The 10,584-nt window shown below is 51.7% G+C and overlaps 1 protein-coding gene across 5 annotated transcripts in view; it reads left to right on the forward strand.

Moving 5' to 3' along the window:
* The window catches only part of LOC106743275 (tyrosine-protein phosphatase Lar), a 350,035-nt gene that overhangs the window by 157,546 nt on the left and 181,905 nt on the right, over positions 1–10,584 (forward strand). The gene's annotated exons all lie outside the window — the stretch shown is intronic.

Raw genomic sequence — 10,584 nt, forward strand, 5'->3', positions numbered from 1 at the left:
AGAAAAAAGAGCGGACGAACAGTTATAGTCGCGGTGGACATTTCGCACGAGGACAATGACCGCGAGGACCGCGTTTCCGCTTCGTAGGACTCTCGAAATCTTTTCCAACGGGTTTTCGAATCTCGCGTTCGCGATCGCGCGTACAAAAGAGCCGAGTCTCGCATGTGTCGCGACGAAACCAGATAGAAAGCTCGATACGCTCGCGAGCCCGAGCTTCGGCCGTACGCGTTATTTAAGCGCGACGAGATAATCCTTTCGCGCACGAACGAACGTCCCGGATCTTTGTAATTTATTACGGTTTACTTATTAGCTATGACGCCGCTGTCGGTCGTACCTTCGTTCGCAAAAAAGACCTTTTCGCGAGACTCGATCTCTTCGTGCGCGCGTAATCGCCCCGCGAGAGAGACACTGTTGGTGTGCGACGTAAAAAATCAGGAAGAGGGTGAGGAACTACAAAAGCGAAAGCGTGCGTAACGTCCTTTTGTGCGAGATATAATGCGCTTCGAGGACTTGCGCGAATTGAAAAAGAAAGAGAGAAGAAGTGATACTACGCAAGAGACAGTGTCGAACGCGCGAGAAAACGAGGAAAGCGCGACTGTCGCTCCCTCTCGAAGAGAGCAATAACGCGTGCTTTGATAATAACGAGCGCGCGCACGCATCATGCTGAATCGCGTGCGGAGAGTGTCAACGTGTCGGCTCGACCGACGCCTTTGTTCGCGATTAATCGCTCGAGGAGCGACGTTATCGAGTTCTCTCCCGTGTTGCAAAGTACGAGGCGTTTCGCGTCGCGAAGCTCGGACTTTCACGGAGGTGGACGTCGCCAGCCAAGTTCGGAGAGACGGATGTGTACTCTACGGACTCTAAGACCGCTTACGTTAAACTCGACCGACGACTTGAGGCGACGCCTCGCGAGCCCGCTTGCGGATTAGAAGTAGTTTCCGCCGCGAAGTATAGTCCCGTTAGTAGTTGCGTACGAACACCATGACTTACTCTCTCGCGTCGACGTTAATAAACGCGAATCCAGGACGATCGCTGGAGAAACTAACGCCGGCCGAGCGATCATTACGCGGCGCGTACTGTCGCCGGTAATCCGGCGAGCTTTACGCTGACTCTGTAATGACGATGATACATCCCCCGGTATTTCAGTCAATTAATTACGTCACGACGTAATCCTAATTCGACCGTCGGAAAGCTCTCGGCGGATTTGGATGCTTTGCGAGTTTCAGCGGTCGGCGATACGATAATGTCGTATCGGCCGCGGTGTGTGAAACCCGGAGCGTTGTTCCCGGATCAGTGCACGGTAAGTAGGTAATGGAAAGTCAGTGCGAGCTCGCTTTTAAAAGTACGTCCGTCCATAATCGAGTTACCGATCTGTGGCGAGTCGGCTGGAAATATCGGCCTCCCTCTCGGAGAAAAGCGAAATACCGTCCAGCCCGCTAACGTAGTGGAACCAGCGTTCCGTTAGTAACAAATGACGAATGAGTTAGCCCGCGATCAGCGCCGAGCGAATCATTTCACCCGGGGATGGAGATGCCGATGCGAATTCAATAGCTCCATTCTCCGCGATTCTCCCCGACCATATTCGGGGAAATTCCACGTGGCTTCTCTTTCCTTCGATTCGCGCGCATCGCTCGACTCGAAATATTGCCGTCAGCGACAGCGAAGGAGGGAGAGCGATGGAAGAGAGAAGAAAGCGAGGAGAGGAGGTGGGTAGAATTCATAGTTAATGCAGATCCGTCCCGTTCTGTCTAACTCGAGGAAAAGGTAACAGCCCGGGTCGACTGCGAAGATTTCCTCGGAGGCTCGCGCTGTCCGTGCGTCGAGTGGAAACGGGGCCGAGGGAGGAAGCGAGCTATCGCGGGTCTTTTTTCCCCGTTTATTTCGTGCCCCGCTCGTCGGAGAATTCGCCGCGTTCCGGTATGTCTTTGTGTTGGTTGCGCGTCGCGCGCTGACTTTGTATTGTGAAAAATGCCACCAGTGGTAGCCCGGTTATCGGCACTCTGGATCCGGCCGGTAATTCGCGGTGACGTAGGCGGCGAATATTTCCAAATCACACGTCACTTCCGGCTCGGTGTGGCGCGTTTCATACGGCGTATGCGCGAGTACCTTTTATAATGCGCATATACACAAATTCGCGCGCGCACGGTCACGCGTGCGTCTCTCCCTCCCTCCCGCAGGTTTCCTCTCTTCTTCTTTGTTCTCGCGTCCTCTCTTCCGCTATCGCTCTCTCGGTCGCGCGCGGTATGTCAACGTCCCGCTTTTCTACGTCACGCTGCAAAATGGATTCTCCAGCACGACAACGAAAAGCGAGCGAGGCGTGCGGTAAATAGATTTTTCGACGCTATAAAGAGAGCATCGAGCCAGTGGCTGACTCGAGAACATCCAGAAAATACTTCCTCGAATTTCCAAATGAAATCACTTAAGTACAATCTTACCTCGAGCGACGGGATATATCCTGTGCTGTCGTCGTGACGGGAGTATATCTTCAAGTTCGAACTCCCGCTTCTCCGTCGTCATTTTCAACTCGACGAGTCTAAATATTCCCGATATATAAATATTTTCCGCGAGGGCGGATATAAAGGTGTAACACGCGGTATATGATCTATTCCGACCGAAGGGCAGCTGTATGTTCAGCAACGTGCGATATGAGGGAGAGCGTATATCACGAACGTAATCACCTATCATGCTTAAGTTATCGATCACTGGGATCTCGGTAAAAACGTACGTAAGAAATGATCTACGGCGAAATCTCGTTCCTCCGACCGGACGCGATGGAAACGGTCGGCTACCGTCGTTGTTTCCCGAAAAATAACCCCGCCGGGTTTTATGAGACATTATGCACGCTGAACGATGGCGCGTGGTATACGTACCCACATTCCCTGCCTTCGTCCTCCGCCCACCCCGTATCGCCCGGCGAACGTCGGTTACCGTGATCATATTTCATCGGCATGTCAAGCGAAGAAAAACTCGTTTCTACCGTAATCATATCTCTCGGCGAATCTGGTTAGACCCGCCGCTATAATACACCACCGCCAGTATTACGATTGAGATAACCGGAGGAATCGCGCGCGCGTCGGAGACCACGCGAAAGGGAAGGAACGCGGCCGATTTTCAAAACTCGCACGGTAAAAATAGAGAGAGGGGGGGAGTAGAGATTTCTCAAACGTCACGCGGCATTCAATAAAACGGAGGTTCACAGCGCGTGGGGAAAAAAAAAATTATACGCAGTATCACTTTTTGCACGCGAAGCGGAATATATATATATATATATATGCAGACGTTCGACGAACCTCCGCAGTTAGACGGATGACGCGGCCGGTTGCTCCACGGGGATCATCGGCCTTTTTTCCGCCGTTTTAGCCCAGGCGAAACGATGCCCTCGCATTTTTGGGCTCGGCGAGGCCGCGCGCCGTTATTTATCGTCCGGCCAGACGTGATAATTTACATTCCAGCCACCCCCGTGCCAGTTTCGGTCCTAACCTGTCGCTCGTGCCGCGCGACCTGTCGCCGTTTTTATCAGTAATTGACAGAGTAGACGCGCGGCATCGGAACCTTTCAAAAAGCCACCGCCCTCACGCCACCTCCCTGCCCGCCAGGTATCGGCCGGCGCCGGTAAAGAACGACGTGGCCGAAACGCGGCCAAAAATCGAGTACGACGCGTAATGACGGGTGACAGCCGCTTGCGCGTGCCGTTAAATTGCTATATTTCGTTTCGTCAGTTTCGCCGGGGGCTTTTTTTGTTTTGTTTCATTTCATCCTTTTTTTCGTATTCGCCGTTGAAGCGTTTCGCTCCTTTGTACATATGGAATAAACGCGGTTCCTAGGGGAACGGAGCGCGTCCGGCTATCGGCGCCCTCATTCGCCGCTTTCCACACCACCGAGCTCGTAGCGCCGGGCAATTTGGAAAACCGAAACCGACCGATTTCCGACGTGGCCTTTTTTTTTTTTTTCCAACGACGAGCTACACTCGACGTGTACGGCTCGTCGCGAATGACGATTGTTGAAAATTCCTCGCCACGTAGACCTCTCGGTCTGCGGCGTACGCTTAATTAGCCGTGGCGCCGCGGACGAAGGCACGAAAGAAGTGGGCCGGACAAGCGGCCGTCGGCCTGGAAACCGAGGGAGTCTAGGTTACTTCGATCGCGCACGTTCGCGTGCTCGACTTACGTGCATACCGCTTATACTTACCTACCTACGTGCATACGTACGTCCGCAACGTATGCAAGCACGTCGAAGTAGCTCGCGGAGAATGGCCGGGTGATAAAGTAAAAAAGTTACTCGAGCCATTTTATGGGGAACTCTCTCGGAGGTTCGGGCGTTGCATCCGACACCCGACTCTTTCTTTCGCGCGCGCGCCACATCTTCCGCTTTTTCTCGCCGCGCTCGATATAGCGTGCACCCTCCCGCTCGCGGGCTTTTACGGTATCGAACGAATGTCGTCGGGATAAGTCCACCCTGACCCGGCGCTCCCCCAGCCGCAAGGCACCGCGCGCGTACAAGAGGGTAACGGCGCGTAGCTTAGCCGCAACATTCTCGGGTTTACACCGGCGGCGTGAACTTACTTGCGGATCTGGGATTAGTCGCCGCGGCCGACGGGGCTTCGTTTGCGGGCTAAACTGATTCTGTCGTATCGCGACGGCAAACTCGAGCGCGATCGAGCCAACTTTTACGGTTTGCCACGATCCCCCTCCACGTGCAGCCTTTCACCGCGCTCGGAATCGATGCACCGCTGGAACAACGCGCCAAGTTGAATGAACGAGTATCGAAGAATTAACGGGTGTTTCGCGGCGAGGCGCGTGTTAATATTAAATGCCAAGATGATACCGTGTTCAACCCCGGATCGCGCACCTAAATAGAGCAGTCGCATGAATAACAAGTGCCCTGCTAGTTTTTAAACCGACACAATTTTCAGAATGAAAGAGGTCGCTTTAGAAAATATTTATTCATATGGAAATGACAGTCATGAAAGTTCATGTTTGAGACGGCAGACGAGAGCAGTCCCCGATGCGTAAATGACACCGACTGCTGTAAAATTAGTGATATAATTTTAAAAGTTGAGAAAAATCGATTCCTTCAATTTCGCCGCGGTTTTTCGGCGAGAAACATGAAAGAAATGTTTTCTTTCTCATTCTTTCCCACAGAATTTTTCGGTTTCTGGGGGGAAAAGGCGATTTTTTTAAACTATAGTTAATAAATCTTCAAATTCGCCACGTCTCGACGACGCCGCGAGCCGTCCGCGCAAATGTCCGTTCTACTTTGCGAGGCGTGAAAACTTTGCTAATGTCGTCGAATAGTAACGGCGCATTCAGTGCTAATTAATTGGACAAACTTTTCGTTCGCGCCGATGCATCGAGTCGCGGTAGCGTTTAACGCATCGAAACGACGGATGACAATCGGCCGCGCGTAATGCGGAAAAATTCCTCGTGTTAATTGCCGGACCGAGAGTTGCGATGAATTTCTCATTTCGTCGCGGAAAGCCGAGACAAACCGCTGTCACGGATTAGGGGTGACGTTGGCGAGAGCGCAAAAGTTAGTTAATGTAATTAACCATTCTATGTGAATTAAGCCGCGAGCCTTTAGCCCCAAGACTTTTTAGCCGCTCGCGCGACTGCCGCTTTTTAAATCGTCGTTTCCCTTACTTTGCATTGCGTATAAACGCCCGTTCGCGCTACAATTTCCATAGCCGCGCACCGTTGGCCGAATGAATGCCCGCCAATTGGACTCTCCGTATTGAAGAGCGATTTCGAAACTGACAACGTCGGCTACATCGCCAAAATTGTCTGTTTTTAAACATCGCGCGCGGAGAGTATATTATTGATTTCCTTCCTCTTCTTTTCCGAAATCCGGGTTTGCCAGTGTCTCCCATGTTCATAAATCGAACAGCCAAAGTGGAATTCGATGTTACGTGTGAGCTTGCATTTTCAACGCGACTGTATACATTCATTCAGCACGTCTCGTCGCTGCAGAATAGACGTATGTCCGCGACAGTAAAGCAGAAGGCATTCGTCGCGCTTAACCGTCCTTTTCCGCAAAATCGGAAAGTAAGCGCTGCTTATATTACGCCGCGCAGCGGAATTGTAGATTAGCATCGAAAACTGTTTCGCGAAACCGCCTCGTAATGCGAAGCTCGTAAATCGAGCGTCTCATTTCTATTAATCTGTACGGGAAAAGTCGCGAGTCACGATACGACGAGTCGCCTTTTCCCGGGGCGGAATTTCCCGAGAAATGTTTCCGCAAAGCACGGACGAATGTTCGTTCTTTTTTTTTTTTTTCCACGGCCGTAAAATTGCACAAAACGCGCCTTTTTATCCGCGTATAAGGCAGCGCAGCTATGCGCAGTTAACATGGGACGTTCGCCAAATTTGCAGACGGACGGCGAATTCGTTACAGTGAACGCGGATAAACGCCCGCGTCTCCATCCGTGCGTTTCACGTCGGATCACCGCGAAACGTTACAAAATACGGGCATCACCGCGGTAACGATCGCGAAAACATTTACGGCCGTGCAACACCGCGCGGCTGTTTCGCGAACTGCGTCGCTGTATTTCTACGAATTACGAGAGATTGGTTTGCAGCGAGGCGTCTAATCAAAGGATAATAACGTTCGCGGAACGAATTTATAATCTACTTACGACTCTCGCGCGCGCTCGTAGGTCGGAAAACACGCGCGCGCAGCCTCGCTTCCAAAATTACGGCTAATCTGCGCGCACGAATCTCCGAACAGTTCCTATCTTGACGTTTTGATTTATTAAATGCTCTCTATGCGATTATTCATTCGCTTTGCGCGCCACGCCGTTTTCGCGTTATACGCGATAGACGCGAGGGACAAAAAGGGGAGAAATATTCAAAGATACGATATATTTACGCGCCGGCGCGCAAAATACAAAATATGAGCTATATAATCTCGCCATTTTTACACGCGGCCTCCTATTATTCCTGGGTTTTTCCTCGCGTTTTCCCCGTTAACCGCGTATCCGCAAAAGCTATGTGACTTTCGGCTTCACTAACTGCATTTCCTAGTACATTATCGGACAGATTTATATCGCCGCCAGAAACGAATGGCCCCCAAAGCGCGCGCGAGCACGAGTGAGCGCGCGCGCGCGGAACATTCGTGAAATTTCGAATATTAAATTTATGATGGATCGCTGCCTTCCGCGAGGCTCCGCCATTTTTCGAGAGTAAAGCCCGGGGAATGTTATCGCCGTGAAAGGAAGCGATGAAAGCGAGGGAATAAAAAGTCGGCAAAATCACATCAATGTTACGCGCTTCGTCGTTCCGCGTAACGTGCTTGCTCGTCGTAATCGTCGTATTCGGCGCTTCTATTAACCGCGTCGACTGCGTGAATACAGTCACGACGAATCACTTGAGGATTTTGTTGTTTTTTTTTTTCTGGTTTTATTCGAAGCAACATTTCGACCGATCCGCCCTGTGATCCGCGCGCGTATTCGGCATAATGTTAAAATCGCTTTGTACCATTATGCGAACGATGATTGGCGCGAGCGATTCTCGAAAAATCCGCGCGCGTAATCGCATTTAGCGAGCGCGTCAAACGATTGCTTGATTGGATGTATCGATGGAAAAGGGTCATTCATAAACAATATCAAACGATGGGTATTGCGCGCGACCGGGCGTGAAATATTTTTCGCGAAAACCCCACTCGTGCTGTTCCCCTATTCGTGTCGTTAGCGCTAACGCGACGAAGCGCTCGCCCGACATTTCGCTAATGCGAAGCCGGTGTAGCCCTTTGAAAAACGAAACACTTCGGCACAGCGACGGCGACCTGTCGGATCAAAGGGGTACCGTTGAGTCTCCCATTAACGCGCACGCATCGTTCCACATTTTAAATCGGACCATTAGCCGCGATTACGGCGGATTATTTATCGATTAGTGTTATAAGGGCACTTATGCAGCCGCCGCGCTACGATTGCGGATAGAACGTTACGTGTATCACCGGCGTGAGAGAGTGTCGACGTTGTTCCACGTAGCGGCACCATAATTTGCGATAACTGCCGTAATAACCGTACCTCCTTACCGGCCGGAATAATATCGCGGTAATTCCCTCGATAAAAATGCCACCGTCGCTCGCTCTTCCCAGTACGATCACTCGCGCACTATCTGATTTCCTCGGCGCGATTCTCGCGGAGAAAGAGAAAAGAGGGGAGAGGCAACAACAACAAAATCCGTCGATTGACCGAGCGGCGCACCACCGGCTCTTGAAACTCCGGTAATTAGCCGGAAGAGTCGGCGTGCCGATGGTACCACCGTACGCAACGCTGCAATTGGATTGTAGCGCGCGGCAGCGGCGGTGGCTCGCGAACAAATATATTTACCGATCGCGCCGATAATACCATTGTCGGTGTCTTACTCCAATCACGCAAAGTTTCGCGATACGTATGTACGGACAACCGCGAGACTCGAAAGCTGGGAAGCGAGCGAATCTCGCGATCCGCATCGATCTACACGGTGTGTGTGTGTGTGCATATGCGGGCGATGTAACGCGTGCGCGAGATGGCTCTTGAAAAATCGACACGAACGCGGGGATTGCGCTCGCGTTTGCATAACACGAAAGTCGCGTTCTCTCGCGGCACTCCGCATCTCCTCCACTTACCGCGACCCTACATCCACCTTCTCATTCCCCCCCGGTTTTTCCATTCGAGACACCTTTCCCGCCGATAGCCTGCCGCCGCTCTTGGCCGTGTTCTCCGTACACTTTCAATTTTGCCTCGACTATTTTTCACGCCGGCTCTTTTCCTCGACTACGCCCACGGCTGCGCACCGTCGACTTCCCCTCGGATAGCTAGCTCCGAAGGCGGCTGCAATCAACGCAGCGCCGGGCTCCGCGCGATAGCGGATCACCGATCGGCAAATACTTCTTTTCTCCCGTCGTCGCGCGACATGGGTTTCTCTTGCCAACTTATATGGCGGGCAATATGCGGATGGAATAGAATCGACGAGCCTGTGAAATAGCGTGGTACGTTGCTACTCGAAAACTTTGTCCGCGGTATCTCGCGGTATCGTGACTGCGAAATGTCCCTTCGTGCTCGCACGATAGCGTCGACGATGCCCTCGCTCGGTGTTTCGACAAATACATGTACGCGTGGCAAAAAGATGAATGAAAAACGCGAATAATTCCATCTGTAACACGATTGTCGCACAAGCGGAGGGATATTTTTCGCGAATACGTTGCCTTGATATCGAGATTGCGCTGAGTTGCGCAGTTTTTTTCTTTCTTTCTTTCTTTTTTTCTGCCGTAGAGTCTTCGCGTAGTTCCTTAGACAATTCCGAGAGACTTTCCAAGAGCGCCTAAAATTTCACGATCGCTCGCCTCGCCTTTGATCGTCGCGCTTAATCCCTTCTTATTAGATTCCTATGTATCCAACTACCAAAGGTCGACTGCGCGCAATAAGGACGACTTTAATGCCCTGCCCGTGAGTACGAAATAATAAACTCGTATTAAAATTATACTTTGCGCTTTATGTATCTGAAGAATGAACGGGGCGTTATTTGAACGCGATACGGAGAGCTGGAGCTCCACGAACGTGTTTCACTACCATTGTCTCGGTCTCGTGCAACACGCGCCTTAAGCTCTCGAGTACGCGTTATTAAAAAGGACAGTTTTGCGAATATTATTACGACGTCACGCGAACCGACGAAGAAGAGCTGTAGTTGGACGAACTCTTCGCGACAGGTTTCGGTGAATTGTCATTCGGAGGGCGTGCAGTTTAGAAGCATCGCCGTTATTTGCGCGATAATTAATTCGCATCGCGTCTCGTTTATCTTTTGTCTCCCGGACGCGCTTATTCGAGGATCCGTGTCGGAATCCAAATAAAGCAAGGTCCAGTGCATCCGTGTGCTTGTTCCGCGGGGAAGTTCACAGCAGGGAGAAGCACAGCTGCGCTTAAAAGCGCATCCGTCAAGGATGGATCATTCAAAGAGAGAGCTCGGTTATCCGCGCTTCACGCCCCGCCGCTCGTGCGTTTGCCTTATGCGCGCATGAGATATTATTTTTACATCAATGCCCTCTAAAGAGTTTAGCGATCGCATTTCCGGCGTCTCTTTTCCCGAAAAGAAAAAAAAAACATGAACACCGCTCCAAGTCCCTTCGTCGTTATCGTTGCACGCTCGCTTGCGTCCGCGGCGCGTCTTGTGATCGTCGTTTCTTCCGTACTGACCCCCGCGGGTCACCGCCGTCAGAATGGCGAGACGCTGCTTTTCACGTGGCTGCGCGGTTATATTTAATCGGAGATACGTCGATGAAAGCACGGCCGAGTTATCCTAAGCCACGGCCCGGTTTCCCGTGATCCCAGGACGAGAACTCCCTCCGAGCGTGTTTGACAGAGGAGAGAGCCGAGAGCGAAATCTTGTGCGAAACGCCGGCGAATTCACGTTGACACGCGCACCGGGGCTTATTGTATTCTCGAATTCTCCAGCAACTCGTCCGTAAAACTTCGGCTTATCCACGGCGAAAGAAATTCGCCTCGGAGAAAGTTACGGCTCGTCTTGACTTGCGTTTGCTTGCTTGCTCGAGAACGCGGCTGACCCGCACGGTTCGTTTCTACTCCGATGTGACTCCCCCCCCCCCCCC

This window comes from Dinoponera quadriceps, unplaced genomic scaffold, assembly GCF_001313825.1.
Source record: "Dinoponera quadriceps isolate SergipeBrazil2010 unplaced genomic scaffold, ASM131382v1 scaffold616, whole genome shotgun sequence".
NCBI lineage: Eukaryota > Metazoa > Arthropoda > Insecta > Hymenoptera > Formicidae > Dinoponera > Dinoponera quadriceps.